This window comes from Eschrichtius robustus, chromosome X (assembly GCF_028021215.1).
Source record: "Eschrichtius robustus isolate mEscRob2 chromosome X, mEscRob2.pri, whole genome shotgun sequence".
Lineage (NCBI taxonomy): Eukaryota > Metazoa > Chordata > Mammalia > Artiodactyla > Eschrichtiidae > Eschrichtius > Eschrichtius robustus.
This window is the reverse complement of record NC_090845.1, coordinates 26,092,844-26,115,155: the sequence shown is the minus strand read 5'-3', so window position 1 is coordinate 26,115,155 and position 22,312 is coordinate 26,092,844.

Genomic DNA, 22,312 nt, shown 5'->3' with positions numbered 1-22,312 from the left:
AATCAATGAATATACGTTAAATGACAGATGTACCTTTTTTACTTCATAGGGAAGAAATAACCTTACATGGTTTTATTCTCTTTTTAGATGATGTTCAATGAAGTTTTTGATGGTTAAATTGTAAGAAAGGGCCATGGATGCTTTATACGAGCATGAATAGGATAGACTTTTCTGCCTCTGAATGAAGACTATCCATTAATAAAAACAATTACAATTTACAGTCAGTTCTTTTTTCAATCTCTCTTCACCATCTCAACCCCCCCCAAAGATTTATATTTATAAGAAATATGTTTGTTACAAGCGTCACACTATTTTTTATAATCTGGGCACTCAGTAATGTTGGGAATATAGTCCCAAACCACCTGTGTTTTGCCCTGTGAATTACAGGAGCAGCAGCACCAACAATGTTCTGTTGTCACCTTCTGCCCCAGTGGCCTGCTGGCCTCTCTGCTCAGCCCCCTGATTGCTCCTCATACAGAATGATCAATGCTAGAATTAGGATGGACCTTAGCACCAGCAATGTGAGCTCCCTTAGGTTACTGATGAGGAAATTGAGGCCCAGAGGTTCAGTAGCTTGCTCATTAGTTTGCAGTGAGTCAGTGATAATGCAGACTCTTATCTCCTTGGTCAGTGTTTCTTTCTTACTTTTTTCCCCCAATTTTATTGGGATATAATTGAATACAGCACTGTACAAGTTTAAGGTGTACAGCATAATGAGCTGACTTACATACATCATGAAATGATTACCACAGTAGGTTTAGTGAACATCCATCCTCTCATATAGATACATTAAAGAAATAGAAAAAATATTTTTCCTTGTGATGAGAACTCTTAGGATTTACTCTCTTAACTTTCATATATAATCTACAGCAGTGTTAATTATCTTTATCATATTGTATATTACATCCCTAGTATTTATGTATCTTCTAACTGGAAGTTTGTACCTTTTGACTACTTTCATCTAATTCCCTCTCCACCCACCCCCTGACTCTGGCAGTCACAAATTTGATCTCTTTTTCTGTGAGTTTGTTTGTCTGTTTGTTTTTGAAGTATAACAGACCTACAACTCTATGTTAGTTCCTGGTACACAACATGGTGATTCACTATTTCTATACATTTCAAAATGATTACCATGATTAGTCTAGCTGTCTTCTGTCACCAAAGATTTTACATAATTATTGGCTGTATTCCCCACATTGTACATTTCATACCCATGACGTATTTACTTTGTAACTGAAAGTTTGTAGCTCAATCTCCCTCACCTATTCATTTCCTCTCCCAACTCTCTCCCCTCCGGCAACCACCTGTTTGTTCTTTGTATCTATAACTCTGTTTCTGCTTAGTTATGTTTGTTCACTTCCTTTGTTTTTTAGATTTCAGGTAAGTGAAATCATACAGCATTTGTCTTTCTCTGTCTGACTGATTTCACTTAGCATAATAACCTCTAGGTCCATCCATCTTGTTGGAAATGGCAAGATTGCCTTCTTTTTATGGCTGAGCAATATCCCATTGTGTGTATATGTATACATATATACACCACATCTTCTTTGTTCATTCAGCTATTAATAGACACTTAGGTCACTTCCATATCTTGGCTATTGTAAATAATGCTGCAGTGAACATTGGGGTGCATATATCTTTTTGAATTAGTAATTTCATTTTCTTTAGATAAATACCCAGAAGTGGAATTACTGGATCGTATGGTAGTTCTATTTTTAATTTTTTGAGGACTCTCCTTACTGTAAGGAGAGTCCTCAAAAACTGGCTGCACCAATTTACATTTCCACCAACAGTGCACGTGGGTTCCCTTTTCTCTACATCCTCACCAACACTTTTTATTTCTTATCTTGTTCATAATAGCCATTCTGACAGGTGTGATGAGATCTCACTGTGGTTTTGATTTGCATTTCCCTGATGATTAGCGATGTTGAAGATCTTTTCATGTGCCTGTTGGCCATTTGTATATCTTCTTTGGAAAAATGTCTATTCTGGTCCTCTGCCCATTTTTAATTGGGTTGTTTGTTTTTTGATGTTGAGTTATATGAGTTCTTTATATATTTTGGATATTAACCCCTTGTTGGATATTTCATTTGCAATTATCTTCTCCCATTCAGTAGGTGGCATTTTTGTTTTATTGATAGTTTCCTTTGCTGTGCAAAAGCGTCTTAGTTTGATGTACTCCCATTTGTTTATTTTTGCTTTTGTTTCCCTTGCCTGAGGAGACATATCAAAAAAAAATATTGCTAAGACCAATGTCGAAGAGTGTATTACCTATGTTTTCTTGTATAAGTTTTATGGTTTCAGGTCTTACATTTAAGTTTTTAATACATTTTGAGTTTATTTTTGCATATGGTGTGAGAAAGTAGCCTAGTTTGATTCTTTTGCACGTAGCTGTCTCTTTTTCCCAACACCATTTACTGTAGAGGCTGTGTTTTCCCCATTGTACATTCTTGCCTTCTTTGTTGTAGATTAATTGTCCATATAAGCGTGGGTTCATTCCTGGGCTCTCTATTCGGTTCCTTTGACTTATGTGTCTGTTTTTGTGCCAGTACCATACAGTTTGATTACTTTAGCTTTGTAGTATAGTCTGAAGTTAGGGAACGTGCAGTCAGTTTTATCTTAAGAAGAAGGTAATGTTCAGGATGATTTTAAAAATTGAAGTTTCATTTTGGAAAAATATATATGTATGAAAAGAAGAAAAAATTTTATATGGATATATATTTCTTTTTTAATTGTTTCTGTAGGCATAAAAAGAATGAGCATCAAGGAAAGAGAAGAATTAGAAAAGTAGATAACTTTATGTATTATGTATGTATGTATTCATTTATTGCCTTATAAATTATAATATAGAATTGAGGAAGATAATACAGGGTTTATAACAGTCAGCAAAGCTGATAAAATGATGTGAAGACTCAGGCGAAGCTAAAAAGCTCCTTAAAAAGTCAGAAAAAAATTAAATTAGTAAGTTTTGAGCTTGGGGAAATATTGGTGGAGACTAATTTGAATGAAAATGTTGCTTACCTCTAGAAGTATAATATGGAATCAGAGAACTATCACTTCCCAAATTAGGCAAATTATCTGATTTCTCTGAGACTAGTTTCCTTCACTATAAAATGGCACCAAATGGCATGCCTATCTCCCAGGTTTGTTTGAGGAAGTGAGATAAATACACTAAAAGCCTTACAATAACACAGATTAGTATATAATCTGATTCTAAAGGGAGAAGGGGAGGGATTAAAGTCCACAGCACCAAAATCACCCATTGCCATCCATGTTTAAGCTGTACTTGCAAGTGATTTTTCTTGTATTTGCAAGTAATTGATGACTTGTAAATCCCTATAGAAATGATAATTATAATCCCATAAGATTTCTAATAGTGTCATTATTAGTTCTTTTAGGGATAAATTTTTGGTTAATAAAATCAGTCTACTGAGAAAATCAAAGCAGAGGCTTAAAAGGTTTACTTTGTCTACAATGGTCAAATTAATTAAATTTCATTTTTTCTTAAATAAACATAGTATTGATGTACCTGTTAATGACAATGATCCCTTACGTTTTTTAGTGAGAAGCTGAGCCTAACAAAGGAAATTTAAAATTTTCAGGAGGTGAAATTGGAAAAGATCATGAATAATTTTCCAAAAACTGGAAATTGATAATTCAAACGATATCCATTTACATACCTAAGTGTAATGAACATCATGAATCTTGTTCATCTCTGTTGTCTAGAACATAGCCTGGTACATAGTAGGTGCATAATAAATATTGGATGAATGAACTTTGTATTGTATTCTAAAGGAGAAGGAGATCACAAGGAGTGAAATTATTTAAGTTAAGCTCTGAGCAAGTACGTTGCTGTGTGTTTACCTTGAAAGGTTTGGATAGGATTAATACATTATGAAATGTGCATATTCTTTTATAGAAGACACATCATAGCTTCACTTGGGTAAGCATGTTTCTGATTTGCATGTAAATGTAAAATACCATTGGATTCTGGGACAATTCATTTAATCAGTCTAAGCCTCAGTTTCCTCATTAATAAGGTCAGGAATTTGGGTTGGATATTCATTCCAACTCTGGCATTCTAAATTTCTGTAATTCTGGGTTTTACTTAAATAAAACAGGTTCATTAGATACTGGGTTTTATGGCTATAAATGGGAAAACCTATACTTAGTTCACAGTATCAATAGTATATAATAAAAATAATTTATTTGGTTATGTCTTTTGTAGTTTGTGTTTTTCCTCCATCTTACTTTCCAGAACACATGCATATATTCTTGGTATTAATTTTACTTTTTCTTGCAACTATACAGACAAAAAAAGTGTCAATTACTTTTTTTAAAGGGTGTAAAAATGACTCAGTGCAGGAGACTTGGAAGTTATAACAATAAGGGGAATTTCTGTTTCTAAATTCAGTGTCTGTTACGGTTCCCGAAGGATTGAGAAGTGTTTTTAAAACACTGTGCAAGTTCATGCTCATGACTAATTGCTATGAAGAATATTGTGTTCATATAGTATCAGTATGTATAATACAGAAAATCTAAATTGAAGTTTGACAGTACTTATCTGTCTTTTTTTTTTTAATTGCCACAAAAAGCTATTAAATTTGCTGAAGCGCTGTTTCAATGGAACCACTTCTCTGAGTTTTATCTCAGTTGTTGCACAGCACCAGGGAAGAGTATTATCTACTCCTCACACAGTCAACAAATCTAGTTTTGTGCTAGTTTCAAAAAGTTACACACACTATGTAAGGAGAAATTCATAGAAACTTAAAAAGAAACTTTTCATTTTAATGAAAATAGTGTCTAATAACTTGAGATTTTCTCTTTGCTCACCTATGCATCACAAAAGAAATTGGGGGGAAATTGTTCTTTTTATTTAAAATGACCTTTGGCAGGCATGTAAACCTTATCTGGATGTATTTTAGTTAAATTCCTTGAAGTAATTCACTTCTGGGCTAAGAGCAAGTAAGAAATTTCAGCCCCCAAAAGTAATTTTTCACGACAAATAACTGAAGCAAAGATTTGGAAGGAAGGTGCCATCTGAACTCAAGTTATAGCACTGATAATTTCAAGCCTGAGGAAAACTGATTATTGTGTTTGCTCATCTTAGAAGACAGGGAAATCCTAGTAACGGGGGAGAAAAAAATGTAGCCTGAAAATCTAATTGACTGTCCATGCTTAAAATAAATAATGCAAATAACAAAAACACAAAATAGGCTTCTTTTATTATCATAAAGTTATATAGTTTAAACTCTGAATTTGGACCCCTTGAAGTAACAGAATTTACTTGAGGAAATTCTAAGTACCTCTCTTACTACAGAAAGTCATAGCAGAGTCAAAAGTCCTAGCATGAAACTGCTGAAAGTGGCTAATTAAAGTGTTGCATGACTTGACAGAGATGATAAAATATGGAGCTGCCTACCTTTAAGGAGAGAGTGGTTCATTTTCATGTCTATTTTTAACCAAGTATGAGAAAATAATGTATTTTTTAACAGAAATTCTGAAAGCTTTCAAAAATATAGAAAATAGAACTTTAATGCTTCAATTTTAAGAAAAGTGAATGACATTTGACTACCTCCCACCTTTTCCTTCTCCATTTTAAAGATCTGGAAACTGAGGATAAATGACCAGACCAAAGATTTCTGTTAGCTCATCTCAGGACTGGAATTTAATTTTATGACACTCTGCCATTGGTTTTCTCTCCTCACTGCATTGATTCCAATATTCAACGTTCCCTTTTTTTCTTATATAATTTATATGATTTTTCTCTTCACTGCTTACTAGGATGCCAGATTAATTAACCAAGCATTTATGTTTGGTTTCCCAGATAATTCCCAGATGCTATGACTCTGTCCAGGATGTCAAGGTTTTACACAGTTCTGTGGGTCCTGAGAGAGGAACGGCCAAAGCCTAGATGGCAGGACCTTCTCTTTTGTCCTCCTCCAGCCTGATATTGTCACTTGTTCTGGGATTCCCATGGCTTGGGACTCATACCTGCCTAGTAAGCAAGATGCTGAGAAAACTCAGGTTGGGTTTTTCTGCCTGGGGATTACCTTCTGATGTTTTAATTGTTGATGCCTTGGGCTGACTTTTCATATCTGTTAACTTCCAGCAAATTTCTGCCAATGAACATAATAAATAAAATATTCCCAAACGAAGTGTCAGTGTGGCCCAACAGTGTAGTCTGGGGGTCAAGAGATGGGATTTTGGTCTTTCACTTGATTTCTGTTCCACCATTGTACATAGTTCTGGGATAACACATGGTTTGGAAGATAGTTTTTTATGAGTTCAAACACTGGGTTCAAAGCTAGCAATATGTTCTTGAGGGAATAACTTGGGAGAGCTGTGCCTGTTTCCCCATCAACCAAAGGAGATAATAATAAAATATAAATAATAGAATTGTTGGGAAAAATGGCAATTTATTTGAAGAGTTTAGAATTATGCCTGACAAAGAGTGTCACTTGATAAAATGTAGCTATGATTATTAATATTACTGTGGTGACTTTCCACTATCCATTTAGTAAGTAGGACCGCCATCTACTTCCGTCTTAGAAAGAGTTTATTGAAATCTGCTGTGTGGAGAAAGGATGGGTTTTTGAGTTAGATCTTACTTGCATTTGAAATAGCAATTATACAAGCTGAAATATCAATTATACAAGCTACTAGGTATATAAACTCTGGATAAGTTATTCACTCTTTCACAGCCCTCGTAGTCCTCATCTGTGAAATGGGGATTGTATCAGAGAATTGTTTTAAAAAAATAAAATGAAAACCGATAGCGAGAGTAAGAGAGAGATTGATTGTGTTTTTGTCAAGTGGTGATGTGGAGGTAAGCCTTATGGAAAATGTGCGTGTGGGACGCGTTTGGGTTGGGGGGGGACTAACGCAATTGAGAATCCTGTAAGGTTTTTAAGGAAATAATTTATTTCTGAGCATATTTGTGTATTTAGTAGTACTTCAGGAACTTTTGTAGGTGTGACACAGAAAATAAATTGCCCAAATAAAAATTAAATAAGACATTATCTCTGTTACCCCGTTTAATGTAAAACAGTAGCCTTGGCAGTTTGCAGCTGCTTGTGAGTATAGTATGTGTGTTAAAAAGCCCAGAGGTCTTTGGAAATTTGAATCCTCATAGCTAATAAAGAACACAAATGGAAATGATAATGTTGCAGTTTCAGTAGACTGGGTTTTGGATTATTTTATAATTATGATGTTATGGTTTTCTCTTACTAAAATACTAACAATTCACTAGGCCAGAAAAGCCTAATAAGTTGGTGGCATGCCAACTATGGTGAGCACATCGTTTGATTTGCTCCTATGGTTGCAGAGAATTTGAGTATTTCTGAAGCAGAAACAGAGAAAAGAAGGCTTATTTAAATAATAAGATCCGGAAGTGAAATAGCAAGGAAAAAAAAGAAAACTCTCCTGATGTTCGGGGCCCGTGTGTCTCTGGTCCAAAATGCTCTCACCTATGAAGGCCCTCTCCAGAAGTATAGCTCCCATGAGATGTTCAGAATGACACCATTAGTGATTACACTTGTCCAATGTTTCTTTTTTCAAAATAAAAATATTTCTCCAAAAGATAGTACATCAAGTCTCTTATATTGTAATTTAGTTTCTTACTAATTGATTTCCCCCCCAGAGCTAAAGAAAGGGGATGAGAGAACGGGAGCGGAGAAGAACCAGGGGGTATTGTAGATTATATAACTGCTCAGAAATATTTACTTATTCTTGCCTCTCCTTATTCAGGGGTGGAATATATTTCCCTATCATTTGATTTTTGGGTTTATGTGACTTGTGTTGACCAGTAGAATGCAGTAAAATTGACAACATAACCAGCCTGAGCCTTGGTCTTAGAGGGCTTCATGGTTTTTTGCTTTCAGTCTGTGGTTCTGCCATTGCCATGGGGATATTTCTGAGCTTGCCTGTCAGTTCAACAAGGAAAAAAAAAGATACATGAACAGAGCTGCTCCAGCCAAGTCCAGTCTAAATCAGGTGATCCCTGGCTTAGCCATTTATGCATAAGAAATAAACGCATAGTATTGTATGTAACTAGGATTGAGTGTTATCCAGTGTGTCATAGCAATTGATAACTGATGCAGTAGGGCGTGCTAAAAACCAGTTTTGCCTTCGCCACAATTTCTCAAGTTCCTTTCCCCTCACATGAGGCCTGAAGAAAGTCATTGAAGGGAATATAGTATAGACATAACTCTACTAGAGTCTTTATTCATTTTCCAAGCCTAAGTAAAGCATCCATGATTAAGTTTTCTCTTGAAGTAGATCAAATTGCCTCCTTAAAGCTTGCTGTTTTTAGTTGCATCTGTTGTTTTTAATCCACATCTTTCATGAAGAATCTTTTAAAAAAACAAATGATCAGTGAAGGGTGTTCTACTTGTCTCTTTTGCTCTGGTTTTCTTGAATCTTCTCATGGTGATTTATACAAACTGATTCTTTGTCTAGGATTGTCTATTCAAATCCCAGGTCCTTAGTCTTAATATTTAGTCTTCTTTAGCCCATTGTTATTTACTATTTTGTACTGTGTGCAGGAAAAATCATCATTATTGGAGATTTTAAATAGTGGATGAGATGGAAAGAGAGTAAAGTATATTCATCTTTATTTTGATCCTTTCAGACATGCTCTTTCACTATTTGTAAAACTTAGAAGATTGAGCACATCTTATGAGGGCATCTCCAAACTCTCTTTAATCTCTATAAATGTACGTCAGTTACAAAATAAACCAATTCAGTCAGAACTGTAGGTAAAAACATTAGCTTACTCTTCCTCTCTTTAGTCAGGTGAATCTTGCCCTAGTTTTATAAAGGGAGACACTAGAATTTAGTCACTTGACAAGTTATGAAAAAGTTTCAGTATGTTAAGTGGGGTATCTTAGTGGAAAAAGCAGAACTTATGTAACATTTTTTCCTACATATCTCTGGTATTTACATGGTTTATTCTAAAATTGACCCACACTGTTATTTTTCAAAACATAGTTTTCTCTTATTCAGGACTCTTCCCTTTATGGTGTTATTATAACTTGACAATTATGAGTATTACAATAGTGATCCTTTTTTACTACCCAATATCAATTCTATTGGAGAACTTTTACATGCTCCAAAAAACTCTTTCCTACTTCCACTTTTAAATTTGATCCAACTTTCATCAATCCATTCTCCACTTAATAATCAAAGTGATATTTTAAAATTTAAATCAGATTATCTCTTTTGGTTTTTTTTGCTTAAATTCTTCAGTCACTTCCAATTTCACATGGAATAAAATTTAATGTCTTAAATGAGGTCCTAAATTCTCTATTTCTCCTGCTTTTCTTTTATGTCAGCCTCACTATATTCTTTTATATCCTCTGAAAACCCCTTTTCTGGAAAACTCTTTTCTCATCTCAAGCCTTAGCAAGTAGCATTTGCAAAAACATGGAAGTACATGTTTGGAATGTACTTCCAAAGAATGTATGGAAAATTCAGGAAAGGAAAAATTGTTCATTATGAATGTGGCATAGGGACATATCAGGAGTGGTTGCAAAGATTAGCTTGTGTTTGCTCACATGCTACAGAAAATACTTGTGTTTATGTCAGCACATGTGATAATATATGCATTACACAAGTGCATATATATCATGTTTTTCTTGGTAAATCAAGATAAAGTGTAATAAATTCAAGTTGGCAGGTGTGATCAAATGTCTTCACCATACAGGTGATGTAAATTATTTAACCTCTTTGAGCCTCAGGTTTCTCATGCAAAACAGAAGAAGAAGAATACCTACTCACAGGGTTGTTGTATTTCAGAGATTTCTTTTTTGTAAGGCGCACTAAACACTTGGCACATTGGAGCTATTCTATGCACATCAGGGAGTTAACTGTAGAGAGGAATGTTAAACAAAAAACACAGATTTTACTCCCAGTGAGATTTAAAACTCTCAGAACAGAAACCTTTACAGGGCAAAAGGGGTAAGTACCCATTAACCTACTCATCTTTTAATATAATGACTAAAAATAGTAAAACTTTCTGGACTGAGAATTCCATATTCCAAATGCAGAGTCCTGCCATGAGGTCACTGAGGAAAGCTTTGATGGTGAGCATTGACCTCAAATATTTAAAGAACTAAATTCACCATGTTTGTGTGGCCAGGACCGGTGCCCCTTTAGGTTCAGACACTGTATATTTCTCTGTGATTAAGCACATGTTACAATATCAACTAACATTTTTAACTTGTCTTTTGGTAACAAAGCTTCCAGGAGCACCTGAGCCAGCTACGCCATTCAGGAAAACAGCTTAAAATTACGACACTAGTTTAGTTTTAAAAATATTATGAGCTGGTCAGGTAATGGAGACTATTGTAATGCCTAAAGGAAATGAATATAGAAAGCATCTAAGAAAACAAGTTAAGAAATTTGTAGTCTATGTATCACTTTGCAAAGAGCTCAAAAGTTTAGACTTTAAAAAATAAACCGAATCCTATCTTTTACAAATTTGTGACAAAACTTATGAGTACAGATTTTTTACCCGATCATTAATACCTCGTGTAACTACTGTAAATGCAACTTACAGTAGTGTAATATTCTAACATTCAAGGATTTTATTTTGGCCAGAAACCATAACTGGAGAAAAAGGTTATTAAAAACAAATTCAACCTCAAAAAGTTGAAGATTTACTTTGATACTAACTGGGAAAGGCCTAATATAGTAGAATGCAAATATTAATCATGAGTTTATAAACTACGTAACACATTCAATAATAATTTCATCTTACAGAAACATTGTGTTTTGATTTAGTTTATGCCAAACCACAGACTCAACCCAAGGAATTTTCTATGGTGCAACTACTCACTTGGAAATACAAGGTTTCTCTAGAATAGAAGCTTAACTATTATATTCTCACTGATATTTGATTGCTCTAAATGAGAGAGAAGTAGAGATAGAATGAATATAGCACTGGCTTAGTTCACTACATTTGGTGTGAAATGTAGGTTTAAATCCAGGGTAGTAGTTTCATGACACTGGACAAATTACTTAACTTCTCCATGTCTCAGTTTACTTCTGGGGATGATATTAATGGTCCTCACAATATGATGAGATAATAGCTAGAAGTTGTGTGTGTTATAGTAGCAGATTGAATTCCCCAGAAAGCTAACTCTGACTTGAAGATTAAGTTCCTTATGGAGTATTCTTGGGATAAACACTGTGGAAGGGAATATGCAGAAATGGGATTAGGCAGAGGTAGAAGCTAAGCGGCAATGCGGTATCAGTGGAAGCCTCAGCCAGCCCATGGAGAGTTCTGTAGATAGGATGAATCTTCAGAGGAGTCCTGAGTTTGGATGAGAGGAATGAGTCGTTTTACCCCCTCATAGATCAGTCATAAGATGTGGGCCATCTGGAATGGAGGAATGACCTTGGCTGAGGCTGTTCACTTCAGCTGAGGCAATCATTGAAGAGGGCTTGGCAGCTTGAGGGCTGTCGATCATTAGCAGTACTTCCAGCACCTGGGGTAATTGACCCTTCCTTTCTGAAGGGGAGCTGGGCAGCACTTCAGTGTCCACTACAGTTAGTCACAAAGTCAACTGTACGTGTTTAACAGTATATGTTATTATGAGAAGGGTCATCTTTCATATTTCAAAGAGACTTTAGAAGTTCCATCCTGCCTCTTTTTATTCAGCTGCACTATTTTTGTATTTGAATTTGCTCTTCTATATTGGGTCAGGCACCCTATGAGGTATCTTGCATGTCTTATATCATTTAATTTTCATAATAACCTGGTAAATTGGTATCATTTTCAACAAGTTACTAGAGGAAACTGTTGTCAAAATGGAGGGTATAAGCGTTTTAATTTACGAATCTAATATACAGTGAAATATGAATTCAACCCCAATATTTTTTTAAATCTAAAGCCTATATTTTATTGAGGACTTTGGTGTGGTTGGACTTCGCTATAATTTATAACTTAAGCTATTTTGACAAAATCTTTTAATGCCTATAAGGATTTTAATTTAGCATATGCTGTCGGCAGCAATTATCTTATTAAGATTAAATGTAAGATCTTTTAATTTTTTATATAATTTTATAAGTAAGTTAATTACATGAATTTAGTTTAATTATTAAAACTTGTGTTTAATTTGGATAGACAGGTAAACCTAGAATTTTCATGAATGTCTGATAAATATTCTCATATCTTATATAAAATATTTTGGCGCCATAATTTCTTACTATGCTATTCACTCATTTTGACCTAGAAACACAGGTGAACTGATTAAAATAAAGATTTACCTAACTGTTAAATACCAGTGTCCAAAATAGAATGAACCAGAAATATCACAAGATATAATGTGACACACACATTAGGTGGTCTTCAAACAAATACACTTTGTTCTTTGAGATACACTAGATAGAGGAGCAGAAGCAGTACACCATGAGAAGATAGAAGAGAACAGCTGGGTTTTTCAAGTAGCTCACTCATGAAAGGCAGGTGAGTGGGTGGTGTATGCAGTTAAGGGATTGAGGAGTTAAGGACCTTTCTCCATAACCGAGGGCTCAGAGAAAAGCCTTGGAGGTACAGAGAAAGTGAAAAAGAGATCCAAGTGAGAAAAAGCACAATGTATCGTGGGCATACAAGTCTAGAAGCAGACAGATAACAGGGATCGCTTTTGTTTTTGCCTGTGACCAAGGATTGCAATCATATGAAACATGTTGGGGTTGGCTATTTTATTTTATGTAAAAAAATTATTTATTTATTTTTTTGGCTGCACCATGCACCATGTGGGATCTTAGTTCCCTGACCAGGGATTGAGCCCATGCCCCCTGCAGTGGAAGCACAGAGTCTTAACCACTGGACCACCAGGGATGTCCCTGGGGTTGGCTATTTTAGAAGGCTTCCAAAAGCGTTATTCTCAGCAGTTTAGTGATAGAAAGAAACAGCATCAGCCTCCAGGTTATGGGATCAGAGATCAGCTTCATCACATGTGAGTTACTAGAAATTTCCCCCAGGTTGTGGCACCAGGTTTTTAGACAGTTTTAGCCTCTGAGAGTGATATGACCTTTTCTTAAAAATCTTCTGTGAGTGTGTCTTCAAGGTATTTTAGAAGTAGATTGGAATTTATTGCATTGGGGCTTGGATGTAATAGTTAAGATGAATTTTAAACAAGAAATTCTTGGAGCGACATAGGTCATTCCCAACTTGGCTCCCCTTCCCAACAAGAACAACTAAGAACTATTCATGGACAAGACGCCACTGAGAAAATCCTAGAACACAGTGGTGAAGCTAAAGCACCCCCTGTATCACAGAGGCCAAGACAGAACCAATCAGAGGATAAGACGAGCAGTTACATGCTGACCTCAATGTCCCTCCTGCAGGCTGGCCCAGTGACCAAGCCCCGCAGATTCCCCCACAATCCCCATGAGGTGAGAGCAGAGTGGGGACTGCCAAGAAGCAACCCACGGTGCTAAGGAAACTGGATGCCGGCAAGAACTGTAGGCTCAGAGGTCTCCCTTACAGTTCTCAGCACTGTGGGTCACTTCTTGTCAGTCCCCACTCTAGTCTCGCTTCATGGGGATTGTGGGGGAATCTGCGGGGCCTGGTCACTGGGAATCTGATTGTGACTGAGAAGGGGGGAGGAGCTCACAACAACCAGCACTTAGATCTGGGCAGACCAAGTTCCTACCTACAGTACCCGAGTTGTAGTCCCAACCAGCAGCTATGCTCATCTGCAGAGCCAAGTGGGACAGTTTGACCAAGGAACGGGGAGGGGTTCGGATATGCCTGATTTGGGTCCTCAAAGTAAGAACCTTGCTGGCCCTGGAGCCTGGTCTGCCTCGCCCCCTGCCCACCCAGGCAGAGGAGGTGTCATAGCCCCACCCCTGCTGAGTGTAGCTCCCAGCCCTGCCCGACCAGAAATCCTGTCCGGAACATGTGGAAGCTGTGTAGCCCAGCAACACTCAAGTGGAGAGTCTGGAAGACAGAACTGATCTTCTGCAGAGCAAAGCCAGTGGCCCCATTCAGCTAAGGAACTTGGGGTACTGGTCGGGTTGAGTCAAGACCGCAAAGAACCTCGCTAACTTTGGAGTCAGTTCTGCCAGGACAGGGAAACTAATTTGTAGCCCCACCTATGACTGAATACAGCCTTCAGCCCATCTGACTAGGGAACCTAACCGGAGCACACTAGAAGCTGCAGAGCCCATTCAACAGCCCTGCTTACAGTGTCACTTGAACAGAGAGCACTGCCAGTGGCTTTCCCCATCTGCAGAACAAAACTGGTGTCCCCATCTGGCTGGGGAATTCAGTGCATATTCTTGCTTGATTCAGGTCAGCGAACAGAGAGCACTGCAGGTCTTAGGGCTGTTCTGCTACCCCCCGAGTGCAGGGAAACTAATTCATAGTCCCACCTACAAGAGTATAGTACCCAGCCCTATTATCTAGGAAGCCCAACCAAAGAACCCAGACAACCATGGAGCCCATCCTACAGCCTCGCTTGGGCAGGGAACAAAGCCAGCAGTTCTATCCAACTGTTCTCAGCGAGCGGCACCACCCCAACCCCACCTCAGAGCTTGGGCAATGGCCTTGCCCCCAAATAGAGCCCATTAGTAAGCTCCACCTGCCCAAGGACATTACCAGCTGACACGTCCAGAAACCCAAAGTGAGCTGCATGGTAGAGAACTGTCTCTGCCAAACACATTAGGGTGGTTCAACGTATGCAAGTAAATAAATGTGATACATCACATTAATAGAATGAAATATAAAAATCATATGATCACCTCAATAGATGCAGATAAAGTATTGGACAAAATTCAACATCCTTTCATAATAAAAACTCTCAACAAATCAGGTATAGAAGGAACAGAACATAATAAAGGCCGTATATGACAAGCCCACAGCTAACATCATACTCAGTGGTGAAAGGTTGAAAGCTTTCTTGCTATGATCAGGAAAAAGACATGGGTGTCCACTGTTACCATTTACTGGAAGTCCTGGCAGGAGTATTAGGCAAGAAAAAGAAATAAAAGGCATCCAGATCAGAAAGGAAGAAGTAAAATTGTCTCTGCTTGCATATGATATGATCTTATGTATAGAAAATCATAAAGATTCTACAAAAAGTGTTATGTCAACAAATTCAGTAATGTACAACCTGGTAACTATAGTTAATAATACTATATTAGTTAAGTACTTGGAAATTGCTAAGAGAGTAGATCTTTAATGTTATCACCAAAAAATGAAATGGTAATTATGTGAAGTGATGGAGGTGTTAACTAACTCTACTGTGGTAATAATCATTTCTCAATATACAAGTATCAAATCATCACATTGTACATCTTAAACTTATACCAAATTATATGTCAATTATATCTCAATAAAGCTGGAAAATAAATAAAATTCTGTTCCTCCCAAGAGGCCAATCCTCAATTAGGTAAGGAGCCTAGCCAGAATGAAACTCAATGCACTGCTTCCTTCTTTGAGAAAGTCATACCATGAAAAATAGAAAGCTGACTGAATGAAATAGTGTGCTTAATGATATAGCTGAATTACATTTTGGCATAAGCTCCTTATCTCATTGTAGTCTAGTCATGGACAGGCAGCCATTAACTTGGTGTAGCAAGGTTTTACCTGTATCATTTAACTTAATCCTCAAATCCATGCTATGAGAAATAATTATTAATCTCATTTTACAGGGAATTCAGATCCAGAGGGTTAGTGTAATTCACTCTCGTGTCTGCAATTAGCAAGTGCTGGTCAAGGATTTTCAATGCAGACTGACTCCATTGTCCTCCTGTTTAATTATTGTGCTTTACTGACATTTCGAATATAAATGGGCTTTAGAAGCTTTTACACAATAATTTTTAAAATGAAATCTCATGTGTGTTCCAACACATAAAATAGATAAAAGTGGATGTATCTGGTTTGATTTGGGAAAGCAGGGAATTTGATATCTTACTTACTCAGACTCTATCAGCCCTATCTGTCTTGTTTTGTGTCTCTAGACACAGCTTGGACCCCTCTAGACTAGATTATACTGGAGATTGGCATAGTTATCAGAGCACAGACAAGTTTTATTTTGTTTACTTGATAACATAACCAAGGTATGTATGTAGTGCACAAAATACAATTTCATTTTGTGGATCAGACCTATAGAGAACAAAAGGAAGTCATTATTCAAAAGTCTAGGGGAACACTGATAGAATCAACCCAAGATCATCAATCTGGGAATATCTTATTCTTGTTTCAATGGCTCCTTTAAGTCTCTCTTTACCATGCTTTTATTGACGCAAACAATCATTTGGGAAACCCAAATGTGATCAAAGAAGCACAATTCCTCAGTCTATGCAGGTACATATTAATTCCATTTAAAAATTTTTTTCAGAGGATGTTGAAAGCATATCAATACTTCTACCATTTTAGGATGAACTCCTTGTTAGGGTCAGTTGCCTCAGGCTAAAAAAAGTGTAAATATGTTGTTTCTTTCAGTGAAATTAGCTCCTTTTAAGGCCTGGGGGGATAAAGTTTGAATTGCATCTATGGTTCCTGATGTTTACGTACTGAAGTCTGCATACTGCATCTATGGTTCCTGATGTTTATGTACTGAAGTTTGCATACAGCTGAGGTTCTACATTGTATTAAGGGAATGATCAACAAATCTGTTAAGATTACATTTCTTCCAGGCAAATCTTAGGATAAAAATGTAGAGTTAACAAAGAGACTTTGCAATGTGAAAATGTAGTATACGAAAATAACCATATTAACATAAAATATTTATATGTCCCAACCTTATTTTCAGTAAAATAATTTTATACCATATAACTATTCTTAATAAGTGACCAAGTAAAATAGCAGCCCATTGATACTAATTATTTGACTTATCTCCCTCAAAATATTTCTTAAAGTATGCTTCCATTACTAAAACCATACTGAAAAAGCCACAAGCATCATTGAAATAAAAATTTCTGATTATGCAGTTCACCACCAAGAGGAAATGCATTATTAATTATCAGAGCATTTGCTAGTTCCACTCACATTCTGCTTGGTAGTAGTTACTGCCATTTGCCATTCCATAATTTACACTCCACTCAGACCTAATTGCTTGCAGCTTCTAAAACAAACAAAACTGTTTTTAATCTTGGGTGCCGGGCTTCCCTGGTGGCGCAGTGGTTGAGAATCTGCCTGCTAATGCAGGGGACACGGGTTCGAGCCCTGGTCTGGGAAGATCCCACATGCCGCGGAGCAACTGGGCCCGTGAGCCACAACTACTGAGCCTGCGCGTCTGGAGCCTCTGCTCCGCAACAAGAGAGGCCGCGATAGTGAGAGGCCCGCGCACCGCGATGAAGAGTGGCCCCCGCTTGCCACAACTAGAGAAAGCCCTCGCACAGAAACGAAGACCCAACACAGCCATAAATAAAATAAATAAAAAAAAAAAAAAAAAAAAAAAAAATCTTGGGTGCCTGCTGACACAGTTCTTTTTATCTGGGAACCCACTCTACTTTTAATAGAGTAATTAATGCTCCCTGCTATAATAAAATTCCCACAATCTCATTGCCTTAACCTACAAAGATTTAGTGCATTTTATCAAATCTAAGCTGCCATCTATTGTAAGGTGCATTGTTTTGTGTAGTGCCAAGGAAGAAAATGAATTCTCCCAGTTAAATTATGGTACCTTGCTTCCTTATCACTTTAATTTTAAGAAGCATCCTTATTATAGAGAAATTAAAATGTAAGGAGGAAAAGTACCTGAGAATCAATGATACTGCATTCTCCTTGTGCACAGTCTACTGAAGATCATCTAACTGGAAAGGGTCTCCATCAGGCTGTGACTAGGTATCCTGGCTCTTTCCATCTTGAGGCTCCACTGTCTCCTGGCGACTTCTGAGTTCTCCATAGGATCCTGTCCATTGAGATTAGCAAGAAGTCACGAGAGAGAGAGAGAGAGAGGATGGCAATCATTGTTTCAAATGTCAGGTCTAGGAGTGTCTTACATCACTATCACTCACATCCCTTTGGCAGCACTGATCACATGACACATCTAGATTTAAGAGGAGGAGAAACGTATTTTTCCTATGGTCCAGGAGGAAAATGAAATGGTGTGAATACCACATGGTATCACTACTCCAGTTCAGCCCCTATCACTTCCACTCATCTTTCATAACTTAGCACAAGAATCACCTTCTCTGTTCAAGTTTTTCTTACTCATTACTCTCCCAAGTTAAAATGACTACTCTTCCTTTTGTGCTGTACTGATTTTCTTTTTTTTTAAATTTTATTTTATTTTTTTATACAGCAGGTTCTTATTAGTTACCTATTTTATACATATTAGTGCATATATGTCAATCCCAATCTCCCAATTCATCCCACCACCACCACCCCACCCCCACTTTTCCCCCTTGGTGTCCACACGTTTTGTACTGATTTTCTGATATAAAATTAATAACCCTGTATGTTTGCATTAGACAGTGTCATAGTCTGCTAGGGCTGCCATAACAAAATACCACAGACTGAGTGGCTTAAACAACAGAAGTTCATTTTCCCAAAGATCTGGAAGCTAGAAGTCCAAGATCAAGGAGCCAGTAGGGTTCCTTTCTGGTGAGACCTCTCTTCCTTGCTTGCAGACAGCTGCCTTCTCACAGTTTACTCATGAGTCCTCTTCTCTGTGCGTGTGCACCCACCAAGAGAGAAATCTCTCTGGTGTCTGTTCCTCTTCTATAAGGACACCAGTCCTATTGGATTAGGGCCCCATCTTTATGACCTCATTTAACCTTAATTGCCTCCTTAAAGGCCCTATCTCCAAATACAATGACATTGGGAGGTTAGGGCTTCAACACAGGAATTTTGGAGAGACACAATTCAGCCCATAGCAGATACCAAGTCCTTTTAAATGAGTGGATCCCTTCTGCCTGGAAGAATTTAGAAAATTAATACATTTGTTTTAGTTTAATTGGAATTAAATTGGAAGATGATGAAGAAGGGAAACTGTTGGGTTCTAGTTCTAGAATTTACGTCATTTATCTGTGTGATTTTTAACCCTTCAGACACAAGTTTCTTCATCAAAAATTTTAGGGATTACAACAGATGGGTCTTTAAGTTTTCTTGAATGCTAAAATTTTTAATCTATTTGACACCCACAATAAAAATCAATGAAAGATCTTAAGTCTCAATCAGAGCTCACAATTTTGATGTACATACATCTTTTAAAGCAACAGATCATATTCCTGTATTGGGTCACAATTTACATTTATGCAAATTCATGATTGAATTCATGATTCCTGGCTTTGTAACTATATCCTACCACATGCTGAAGACACATAATGCTATTCCAATTTCCCTTGCTATTGACCGGGTTGAAGTATAATATATTCTAATAATTATTTGCCATCAGGGAATTCTTTAGCAAGTCTCTCCTCAGTTATTCCATTTCTGCAATACAGATGGGGAGATTTTTCACTTTTCAAAACACTAGTGAATAAAATTCACATAAAGCTACCTTTCAAAATATAAGGAATTCATCTCATTTGAATCCTACCAAGGTCACCAGTGACTCTAAATGTTACTTGAAAAAACGCATTTAAGTTAGAATGTGTTGTTAAAAAAGCAAAAATCAGCTAGAGCATTGTGAATGAGGGATAATGATAAACAATATTTCACCGTATAGTTAGAAGTCATCAGCAGTAATAAGTTAATACTATTAGTTTTGAGACTAGTTATAGTTAGTATTTTTATAAAAATACATTAAGAAAACAAAAGAATGCTAATTTATTTTTCTAAGTAGGAAGAAGTTAGAACAAAATACAAATATTCAAAAGAAAAATGTATCACTTCAGATTTGAAAATGTTTCCAAATATATTAATTTCTCTGTAATTTAATTACATATTTTGGGACTTTCAAATGATACTTCTCTGTTGAAAGCAGGAAATAAAGAATATTTTAAAAAAGCAACATATATACATGGTAAGATTTCGGTATATATAGATATATATGTTATTAATGGCACCAATGATCAGAAGTTTTTATTGAGCCTCACTATATACCAGTCACCATATTCAGTGATTTAAATATAAATCCTCACACTAAATGAATGAGGTAGGTGCTATTAACATCCTGTTTTGTAAATGTGGAACCCAACCAAGGTACAGAGATTTAATGTCAGGACTATACAATTAGAAAGTTGTGGAGCCCAGACAATTTGACTCCAGAATTTGTGTTCTTTCCACCATATTAAACTATTTCTGATAACACTGGGGCATCAGTTATGTGATTCGTACCTAGAGTAAATAAAGTCTTAATAAATTTTGTACCTTTTTGTGTATGGTTGTAAAGTAACTTTTTATAGTACATAATTAAGAATGAATTAGAAGTATTTTTTTATTCTTGCCAAAAATGTACAAACAGAATCTAACCATGAAGAAACAACAGATAAGCACTGTACAAAATACTTGTATTCTTCAAAACCGTCAAGGTCAAGAAGTACAAAGAAAAGCTGAGGAACTTCTCCAGAATAAAAAAAGACTAAGGAAACATGACAAGTAAACGCAGAGGATGATTTTGGATTGGATCCTGGACTGGTGATAAAAGGGGATATATATAAAGGGGATTATTGGAAAAATTGACTAGATCTGAATATGAGCTGAAGTTTAAGTAATAATGTATCAATGTTAAATTTCCTGTGTTGTGGTTATATAAGAGAATATACTTGTTCTTAGGAAATACACACTGAAGTACTGAAATGTGTGTGTGTTTGTGTGTGTGTGCATTGGTGGGGGGTGCACATGAAAGGAGAGAATGATAAACAAATGGGATAAAATGCAAATATAAATGAATTAATGCATCTGGTGAAGGCCATAAGGGGATTTTCTTGCAACTTTTCTTTAGGTTTGAAATCATGGAGAACATTATGCTAAGTGAAATAAACCAGACACAGAAAAACAAATGTTGTATGATGTCATTTATATGTGCAATCTAACATATTAAGACTCAGAATCAGAGAGTAGAATAGTGGTTGCCAGGAGCAGGAGGGAGGGGGAAATAGAGAGATGTTGGTTAAAGGGCACAAAGTTTCAGTTATGCAAGATAAATATGTTCTGGAGATCAAATGTACAGTATACAACACAGTGACTATAGTTATCAATACTGTATTGAACACTCAAAATTTGCCAAGAGGGTAGATCTTAAGTGTTCTCACCACAAACAAAAAGAAAAAAAAGAAAGAACATGGTGACTATGTGAGATTATGGATATATTAATTAATTTGATTGTGGTGATCATTTCACAATGTATTCAAAACATCAAGTTGTACACCATAAATATATACAGTTTCTATTTATCAATTATACTTCAATAAAACTGAAAAAATAGGAAAAAACACACTAAAAGGATAGGATAGAAAGACGTATGTTATCAATTGTTTAATTCATAAGCTTATAAAAATATAGATTAATAAGCCATCAAGCACTAAAGCAGGCACTAAGGATCAAATGAAATTGAAACTAAGTATCTTCATCAGGAATGTAATTATCTGCGAAGAAACGTTTGAAAGTAATAAAAACCTTCAGTTAAATAGAGAATTGGGATATGTTAGTTTAATTGTTTTTATTAAGAAAACTATCAAGAGACTAAAAAAATATATTCCAGATAATAATATTAAAATATGTTGGCTTCTTTCACAGGAAATATCCATTTTAATCATAAGAATGTTTCCTTTCTTGTGGATCTGCTTTGGTAACTTTTTTAAACTAATATAAGTTAGGCACTTTCATATTTATTATTATTTTAATTCACAAAATCATTCTCTAAGTTGTGTTATTATTTCCATTTTTGTAGATGAGGAAACTGAGGCTGAGAGCAATTAAATAAGTTGTTCAAGGGCACACAGGAGTTATGCTTCTTGGATTTCACATCCCCATCAGCCTGATTTTAATCCCATATTTTTTCTACCTTAACCCTCTGGCATTTAGTGAAAGGTGATTCATTAAAATATAAAGTAAATTGAAATAGCCAAGACCACTTTCAATGAAAAATGAGATGGGAGCCTTCTTAGTGGTAAAATGGATTTTGAAACTTTGCTTTGTAATGAAATGCTAGCCCTTTACAAATTAGAAGTTGTTGATCTTTAAACCATGGCTCATTTCAGTTTACTGAAGGGGAAAAAAAAAAGACTAAAATGGAAAGAAAGAATAAAAGAAATACTGCTTTTATCAATGTGTTAGACATAAAAATGGCTAATTAATTGAAAAATTTTCACATAGCTTCTCTGATATTGAATAATTTCAGACACATTTGGCTTAAAACTGAATGATTCCTTAGAGACCTTTTTTCTACCCCCATAGCTGCAATGA